We start from the raw sequence: 8,974 nt of genomic DNA, 5'->3' as shown, positions 1-8,974 counted from the left end.
TCTTCACCTTTGTATGGGCTCCAGGGATTGTGTCTAGGTCTCCCTTACCCATTAAACCATCTCACTGACCCTGTTTTATTGCCTTAATAGCCAAAGAAGGTGATACATTTACTACATGGGCTCAGTTATTTCCAAGGTCACACCATCAGGTAGTAAATTGTCTGCTCAGAAAGGAAAAAGAGGCAGTTGATGCCGGAGCCCCTAATGTCTTACTGTGTGCAGGAGAGTTCTGGAGCATTGCCGTTCTTTGTGTCCTGAGCTGAGTGTCGCCCTTCAGGTCAGAGGGAACGTACATCAATCTCAGCAAAAGCTCTTCACCTCAGATCTTTGCAACCAGTATAAACTGCAAGCACAAACACCCTTTTTATCTTCCCTAACTGAACTGAGCAGCACTGATGGTAAAAGGGAACTTCATCTGAGCAGAACCAGAGCGAGGAAGACATGGACTGCTGCAGTGGATGCTTCTGCCCTGGAAGAGGAGCTTCCCTTTTGTGGTTTGGATGTCATGGCCCCCATAACCTCAAGGAGTGGCACTATTAGGTGTGCCTTTGTTGGAGTGGGTATGGTCTTGGTGGAGGGAGTGTGTCACTGTGGTGATGTCTGTTGCCTACAAGATGTAGGAGACAGCTACTTCAGACCATGTCTGCCTGCACACTGCCATGTCCCACCATGAGAATGGACTGAACCTCTGAGCTGTACATGAGCCACCCCGATTAAACGTTTTCCTTCGTAGGAGTTACCATGGTCATGGTGTCTTCACAGCAATGGAGACCCTAACTAAGACACTCCGAACAAGTGTGGATTAGGGGTGTCTATTCCCCCAATGTTTTGATCTATTACGATGATTCCCCATTTTGGCAAGTCATTGTCCACTAGCACAAGAGAGCTACTTGTAAATATCTCACGTTTAGGAGGCTCAATATCAGCAGTTGCAGTGCAAGCTGGCTGGACTTCAGGCCCTCCAAAGGAGCTAGTTCCAGGACAGCTAAGACTGTTGCAGAGAAACCTGCTGCAGCTCCTGGGTGGCAGAGCTGGAATCGCCTGGACAAGTTGCCTGGGTGGCAGTGCAAGCTTCGTAGAGTGAAGAGCAGTTGAAGACAGCTGACTTCAGGCTTCCACATGTACACACAAAACTGCATGTTTGCAGGTTACCACTGTGGGCTTGCAGTGAGCGACAGTCCTGCTGAGTCGGGGTGCTCAGGAGTGCTCTTTGGAGAGGACCGAAGCTGAATCCTGAAGGTTGTGTTAAAGTGAGAGGAAATGAAGAGAGATTAGGGAAGGCAGTAGGCGTGGAGGCTTCAGGCTTAAGGAAATGATGCTGCGCGAGGCACAGGTGTGGCTCGGCACGGAGGGCACAGGTTTTGCTGGGTCAAGGAAACCAAAATGGGAATTAGGCTTGTCAATAAGTAGAGCAGCAGTTACCAAGGATTCCAGTAGGAGGCACTACGGAGTTGACGGCCCTGAGGGCACTTAGCGAGCAAGAGAGGGTAGACTTGATTTCACACCCTGCCGATTTGAGATTAGCAGGCAAAGGTCTTTTCCGGTCTAATTCTAGCCCTGTTACCAGCTCGAGTGAACTAGTCTGCCTAAGGCGCTGGCTGAGAGGTCTGTGACAAGGAAAGAGCGTGAGATGATGCTCTGTCCAAAGCTAGCTTAGCTGAGCCCCACCACCTGGTCTGGGGTTAGCGGTCTGCCTAGGCTACCTGTGAACTCTGTTAAAGGCAACTCGCACCAGACTCCAAGGCAAAAACCTAAGGAAGATGCTGAGAGCTCAACATGGAACAATTTAGGCATCAGTAAGAATTGTAACTAAACTAAAAAAGACTACTTTTTGTTTTTATTTATTCATTTTGGTTTTTTGAGACATGGTTTTGCTATGTAGACCAGGCTGGCCTTGACCTAATTATCCTCCTGCATCAACCTCACAGATGCTAGAATTAGGACATCATGCCTGTTTGTCTTTAATTGAGTTTTTTTTTTTGTTTTGTTTTTTGTTTTTTGATTTTCGAGACAGGGTTTCTCCATAGCTTTTTGGTTCCTGTCCTGGAACTAGCTCTTCTAGACCAGGCTGGCCTTGAACTCACAGAGATCTGCCTGCCTCTGCCTCCAGAGTGCTGGGATTAAAGGTGTGCGCCACCACCGCCCGGCCCAAGAAATATTCCAATAAGGGATGAAGGGATTACATTGTTAATGTGTCCCTGATGTGAAGCCCTGTGCTGTATGAAGGCAGGAGATGACAGCCTTCACTAGTGACTTGTTAACAGAAGCAGTGAGACATTACAATACTATCAATAAAGTTTTTTAAAAAATGCTTATTTATTATGTATACAATATTCTGTGTGTATGCCTGCAGGCCAGAAGAGGGCACCAGAACTCATTACAGATGGTTGTGAGCCACCATGTGGTTGCTGGGAATTGAACTCAGGACCTTTGGAAGAGCAGGCAATGCTCTTAACCTCTGAGCCATCTCTCCAGCCCCCCAATAAAGTTTTTTAAAATAGCACTTAAATCAGAATCATAGGGAGTTCTAGATCTAAGTACCATTTATAAGAAAGACTTTGCAGGGACATTAAACCACCACCCAGGAGGTCTGAGGAGGGGATGCTGCTGGAGAGCCGGCTCGGCAGCTACTAGCATTTCCTGCTCCTTCAGAGGACCCAAGCTCCCAACACCCATGTCCCATAGATCTGATGCCCTCTTGAGGCCTCTGTGGGCACTGTACTCCTGCGCATACCCACACACAGATGTACACATATACATATAATTAAAAGTAAAATAATTAAAATTTTAATTAAAAAGCACTAAGTGGTAAACTAAGAAAAATAGAGCCATAGTTGGATAGCAGACACTTGCCTGTTATGCCTAGGATGAGAGCAGAGGTTTTGTGATTTTGTTCTACAATGTATATAGATGTCATTTTATAATTTATTTGTCAATTAAAATTAATTTTAGGGTTGCCTAGCATGTGTGATGCCCTGAGTTCAATCTTGAATTTTAAAAAAATTTAAGTTTTAGCCCAATGTAACTCAGGCTGGTAATCAAAGTATTCAGGAAGATAATTTTGGAGAACTGCCAGGGGTTTGGGGCTATCCTGAACTATACAGAAAGTTCTAGGCTAGCCTGAGCTGTAAATCCAGCACTTGGGAGGTGGAGGGAGGCCAGATATCAGGAGCAAGGTCAATCCAGATGTCATGGCAAATTAGCTCATCAAACATTGGGGAGATCCAAATTAAAGCGGGCATGAACTATAGCTAATATATATGTATATATGTGTGTGAATGTATGTGTACATATATGTAGGCATTGATAAACTGAGTGCTGTTGAAAGTGTGCAGCCCCCTCTAAATCACTGGTGTGTGTGTGGAGGGAAGGATGCAGTCTCTTATAAAATCAAACAAATTAGACCTCGAACTCAGAACCTCTACACTATGAGACTGCTTGGTGTGCTGTCTGTTATGCTACATGGCCATTTAGAGGGCTCTAGAGAAGTGGTTATGAGTTTAAGAACTTTTATTGCTCTTGCAGAGGATCTGAGTTCCTTCCCAGCACCTGAGCCATGCAGCTCATAACCCAGCTCCAGAGGATTTCTTTGTTTTTTAAGGCTCTTACTATTCAACCCAGCATTTGCAATGCTGGATATCCTAGAGAAAAAGAAATTATGTTCTCATAGAAGCTGCACCCCACACCTCCCGAGAGAGAGAGGAGAGAGCGTAGGTTTGAGTTATCACATCCAGTGGAGCTGGAGTTACCAAACTCAATCCTCTGCACGGACAGTGTGTTCTTACAACTGCTGAACTGTCTGTCTCTCCAGCTACTTTTCATTTCGGGACGAGGTCTCATATGATCCAGGCTAGCCTCAAACTCACTATGAAGCTAAGGGGAACTTTAAACCCCTAACCTTCCTGCCTCTACCTCTAAGTCCTAGAATTACAGGTGCTTGCCACCAGATCTCGCTTTATGCAGAGCTGGGAACTGAACCTGGGTCAGGCTTTGTGCATTTAGACAAGCATCCTACCAAATGAACTACATCCCCAACTCCAGCTTTTCTAATAACCCCAAACTGGCAACGATCCAGTTATTCTTCCCTTTTGACTGAATAAACAAATGGCACATCCTTGGGATGGAGATGAATCATGGCATATGCAACAGCTTAGATGCGTTTCCAGAAAGCTGAGAACGTGAGGATGCTTGGGAGGGGAAGGCAGAGGGACAGATTTGGTGGCTGTGCTGGGGCTTTCATGGCACCCTGGCCTACAATGCTGCTCCATTCAGTGATCACCTATGACTGCCCAGTGCTTTCCACCTACTGGGTGCCCAGTGAGCATCTGTTGCACATGTAACAGGACTGGATTTAAAAAAGAGAAATGGAAGGATAGGTATGACGTGGAAGGTGGAAGTTCACCAGCAGAATGTCCTGACCTCACAAGGGTTGTCCAGCTGCTTTGCCAGCCTCGTCTACATTGAGACTGGCTGCAGGAAATATGTCTCCTGTGATGCAAGGCTGGTAGAGAACTGGCAGGGATAGTTCCAGCCCTGTGAGATGGACAGGGACAAGTTTCTTCTTTTCATGCTCCCTGTGCTTTGTCCAAAACCTGTATTTCTGCTTATAACCACAGGGTGGCAGTGCAGCCCCGCAAACCATGAAGCTGCCTCCGTTGCACCATCTACTGGTAGCATTTTCTCCATTGCCAAGAAAGGACTGTTTTATTGTTGCTTAGAGAATGAGAGCCTCGTGTGGTGGCCCTACATTTTGAGGCCTGGAGAGGCCACCGCAAGGGCAAGAAGATTGTCATGAATTCGTGGCCAGCCTGGGCTACATAGTGAGCTCTTGTCTTCAAAAAAAGAAAGAAAGATAAGTAATATGGGATGCCCCCCCCCCCATGCTGTGATTACCATTAATGAATAAAGAAAGCTCGCTTGTGAGGGCAGAACAGAGGTAGGCGGGGAACACTAAACTGAATGCTGGGAGAAAGAAGGCAAATCAGGAGATGCCATGTAGCTGCCTCCAGGAACAGACAAGCAGGAACCTTGCCTTGCTGGTAAGCCACAGCCACGGGGCGGCCATACACAGATTAATAGAACTGGGTTAAATTAGATGTAAGAGTGAGCTAGAAATATGCATAAGCTAATAGGCTAGGCAGTATTGTAATTAATACAGTTTTTGTGTCATTATTTGGGGCTGAGAGGCCGGGAACAAACAAGCAGCCTCCTACAACAGATAAAAAAAATAAATGTACTCCAAGGAGTTCTCCTACCTTAGAGAAACACCCTACTCAGGCAGTCTCATGCTACCTGCTTGGCTTCCACTAGGCAAGGACTAAAATTTAATTTCCTGATGGCTCTTGCACCGTAAGATCCTAGTTGCCTTCTTCCTGCCCACGCACTTGCCACTTCACCTCTGGGTTTCCTCTGGCAGTTTTCACCTCTGCCTCATGTCAGCAGCATGAGCTGGGAAAACGACATCCCTCTGGTTCACCACCCCTTCTCTCCTCACCCATACTCCGCTTGCTTCAGGAACCCAGCCCAAATTTTCTTCTCTTCCCCTCCTTTATCTTTCAGCATTAGGGATCAAGCTCAGGGCATTGTTGCTAAGCAAGTGTCATACCTCTGAGTGACAACCCACATGTGTGTGTGCATGTATATGTGTATATATATGTGTATGTATATCTGTATATGTGTGTATATATGTAGACTATATGTAGACATGTGTGTATGTATATGTAGTCTCAGTAGTGCCTTAGCTTTAAGGTTATTTCTCTTCTGTTGTTTTCCTATTTATGTTTTTTGAGTCCATTTTTCTCATATATATATATGTATATATATATATATAAATTATTATGTGTATGTGTATGTAGGGGAGGGATTGCACGTCAGTGTAGATGCCCGGAGAGGCCAGAGACAGCAGATCCCTCTAGAGCCAGAGTTACAGGTGGTTGTGAGCCATCCAGTGTAGGTACCAAAGTTGGTCTTCTGGAAGAGCTTCATTCAATCTTCTCCACTGATCCATCTCTCCAACCCCAGGGCAGGGTCTGGCTTTGGTTTTATAGTTCAGGCTGGCTTGGAACTCTCCATCTTCCCCTCAGCCTCCCGAGGGAAGTTAATCGGTTGTAGTCTTGATGTTCTCTGGAGTCAGAGTGTCTGGGCTTAAATCACAGCTCTTCTACAGACAGGCTTTAACCTTTCGTGTTCCAGTCTTTATCAAACCAGGATCACCCACATAAAGAGATTGCATCTAAGGACAGCCAAGTAGCCACAGGCGCAGCTGAGGTAGTGCTTGGCCTATCATAAACGGTGTGTGTGTGTTTGCTCTTCTTTAGCATCTGTGAAGGAGAGGTAGCCTCCACTGGCCCTTAGTTCCCTCCTCAGCAACACTTTTCTAGTCCTGAAACCAGGTGTCTGCACCTACTGAGAGAAGCAGCCCCACTCCCTAAAACCATTTCCCCAGCAGCTGGGTGCCAGAGACTCCTAGTCCCCACCCTCCTCTGGCTCCAGCTTCCTGTGAAGACACTGGGAAGTCCTTAGTCTATATCTTTGGTGATTTCTCCCTGTCTTTACCACTTTCCCTATCCACAAGGTATGAAATCAAAGGCTCAGGCAGTGCCTGTCGGGCAAACTGTGAACATGGCTGCCATGTTGTGTACTCCTCTAGGGACATGTGACGACTCCCATGACTTGGTCCTCATATTGCCCTGCACCTTCCTCGTCTGCTGTTTCCTGAGAGCTGCCTCTGAGCCTTCTAGTCTCAGGCCCTTTATGGCTCTCCTCCCAGTGACTAAGCTTGTGTGTGTATGTGTGTGTGTGTGTGCACGTGCACGCGCGAGCGAGCAAGCATCCTGTATTCACCAACTCTGCTGTCCTGCTCTGGTGTCGATGCCGGACTTCTTACAAAGACCAGACTCTGTTCCCTAAATTTCCTCAGCTTTGAGTGTCAAGTCCTTGGTCTACGCCACTTACTAGGCCTCCCTTTCCACTCATCTACCTCCTTGCATTTCTTATTTTTTTTAATCTTTTATTTTTGAGATTATAATTACATCATTTCCTCCTTCCCTTTCCTTCCTCCTAGACTTCCTATGCTCTTTCAAATTCATGGCCCGTTCCTTTAATTGTTCTTATAGATACACACACACACACACACACACACACACACACACACACACAGGGATATATATATATATATATATATCCCTGATTCAAGTGGACCCTCCCGGGCCTTCTCTAGTTGAGCCTTTGTTTTTGCAACAGTGTCTGCTATACTAGGCAGGCCTCGACCAGCTCCTGCCTCCAGTGCTGGCGTGCTGGGACTCCGGGTGTGAAGTACCATGCTCAGATCTGCTGCTGCTAGATGCACTCCCAAGGCCTCATGCACGCCTGCTGGGCACTTAGCAGCTGAGCTCTACTTCCAGCCTTCTGCTTGCTTTTACTATGAGCATGGCTATACCTGTGGTGTGTGTGCTGTGCAGGCCACAGTGTGTGTGGTAGTCAGAGGTGAACGTTCAGAGGGTGCTCTTCTCCTTGTACTGTAAACTGGGTCCTGAGCTCACGCTGGGCTTGCACAATAAGCACTTTTACCCACTGGGCCATCTTATCAGCTTTCCAGACACTGGGTTGTTTTTTTGTTTTGTTTTTGGCTTTTCAAAGCAGGGTTTCTCTGTGTAACAGTCCTGACTGTCCTGGAACTTGCTTTGTAGACCAGGCTGTCCTCAAACAGAGATTCGCCTGCCTCTGCTTCCCAAGTGCTGGGATTAGAGGTGTGCGCCACCACTGCCAGACTCCAGTCATGTTTTTTTTTTTTTTCGAGACAGGGTTTCTCTGCGGCTTTGGAGCCTGTCCTGGAACTAGCTCTGTAGAGCAGGCTGGTCTCGATCTCACAGAGATCCGCCTGCCTCTGCCTCCCAAGTGCTGGGATTAAAGGCGTGCGCCACCATCGCCCGGCTTCCAGTCATGTTTTTAAACTAGATGACTAACTCCCAGTGTCCCCCCTCCTCTCAAACTAGAAACTCATCGTTTCTTTTAGTAGAACTTCAAAACCATTTTATTACATTGATTAAACAGTTAATTAGCTAACTTAGTGATGTTGTTATAGAGAGGTCAGAGACAATTTGCAGGAATCAGTCTCCTGCTACCACGTGGGTTCCAGGGACTGAACTCAGGTCATGAGGCTTGGTGGCCAGCGCCTTTACCCAGTGAGCTATCTTGCAGGCTTGTTTATTCAGGACATTGGTCTAGTATGTGACTTGGGATCAAATCATTTTCCTGCTTTAGCCTCTTGACTGGCTAGTGCTATATAGTGCGTGACCTAAGCCAGGCCAGGGGGAAGGGGTCTGCCCAATATTAACTCCTGATGTAGATGGAGTCTTGGTGTACTTATCAAAGTGTCCTTGTTTGTAGGAAGTAAGTGTCTGAGGTGGCGCAGCAACAAGCTGGAGACCCATTTGCAAGTAGTTTGGGAGAGAAAAAGCTCTCTGCACCACATGTGAAATGCCCATGCACGCCGTCACTTCAACTTAATAATGTGTGTACCTTACTGTAAGTCTCACTCTGGTGAGGCAGAGGCAGGATTTCAAAGTTGAGGCAAGCCTCTGTTTTAAAAAAACAAGTAAAAAAAACCGTACAAACAAAAGTCTTAAAGCTCTTAAGACCAAATTTCTTTCTTTTCACTTTTGAGACAGGGTTTCTATGTTTAACAGCTCAGTCTGTCCTGGAATTTGTAGACCAGGCTGGCCTCGAACCCGGGGATCCACCTGCCTCTGCCTCCCAAGTGCTGGGATTAAAGGTGTGCGCCACCACGGCCTGGCCTGTTTGCCTTTAATTAGAAAATTTTAAGAAAAGGTTTGTTCCTAAAATCGCAGACTTGCCAAAAAGTACTTACCATGAACTTGTGTTTTTAAGAGATTATATACTTAGCCGGGCAATGGTGGCGCACGCCTTTAATCCCAGCCCTCGGGAGGCAAAGACAGGCGGATCTCTGTGAGTT

The sequence above is a fragment of the Microtus ochrogaster genome, chromosome 15, assembly GCF_000317375.1.
Source record: "Microtus ochrogaster isolate Prairie Vole_2 chromosome 15, MicOch1.0, whole genome shotgun sequence".
NCBI lineage: Eukaryota > Metazoa > Chordata > Mammalia > Rodentia > Cricetidae > Microtus > Microtus ochrogaster.
Note: the sequence above shows the minus strand (reverse complement) of the source record.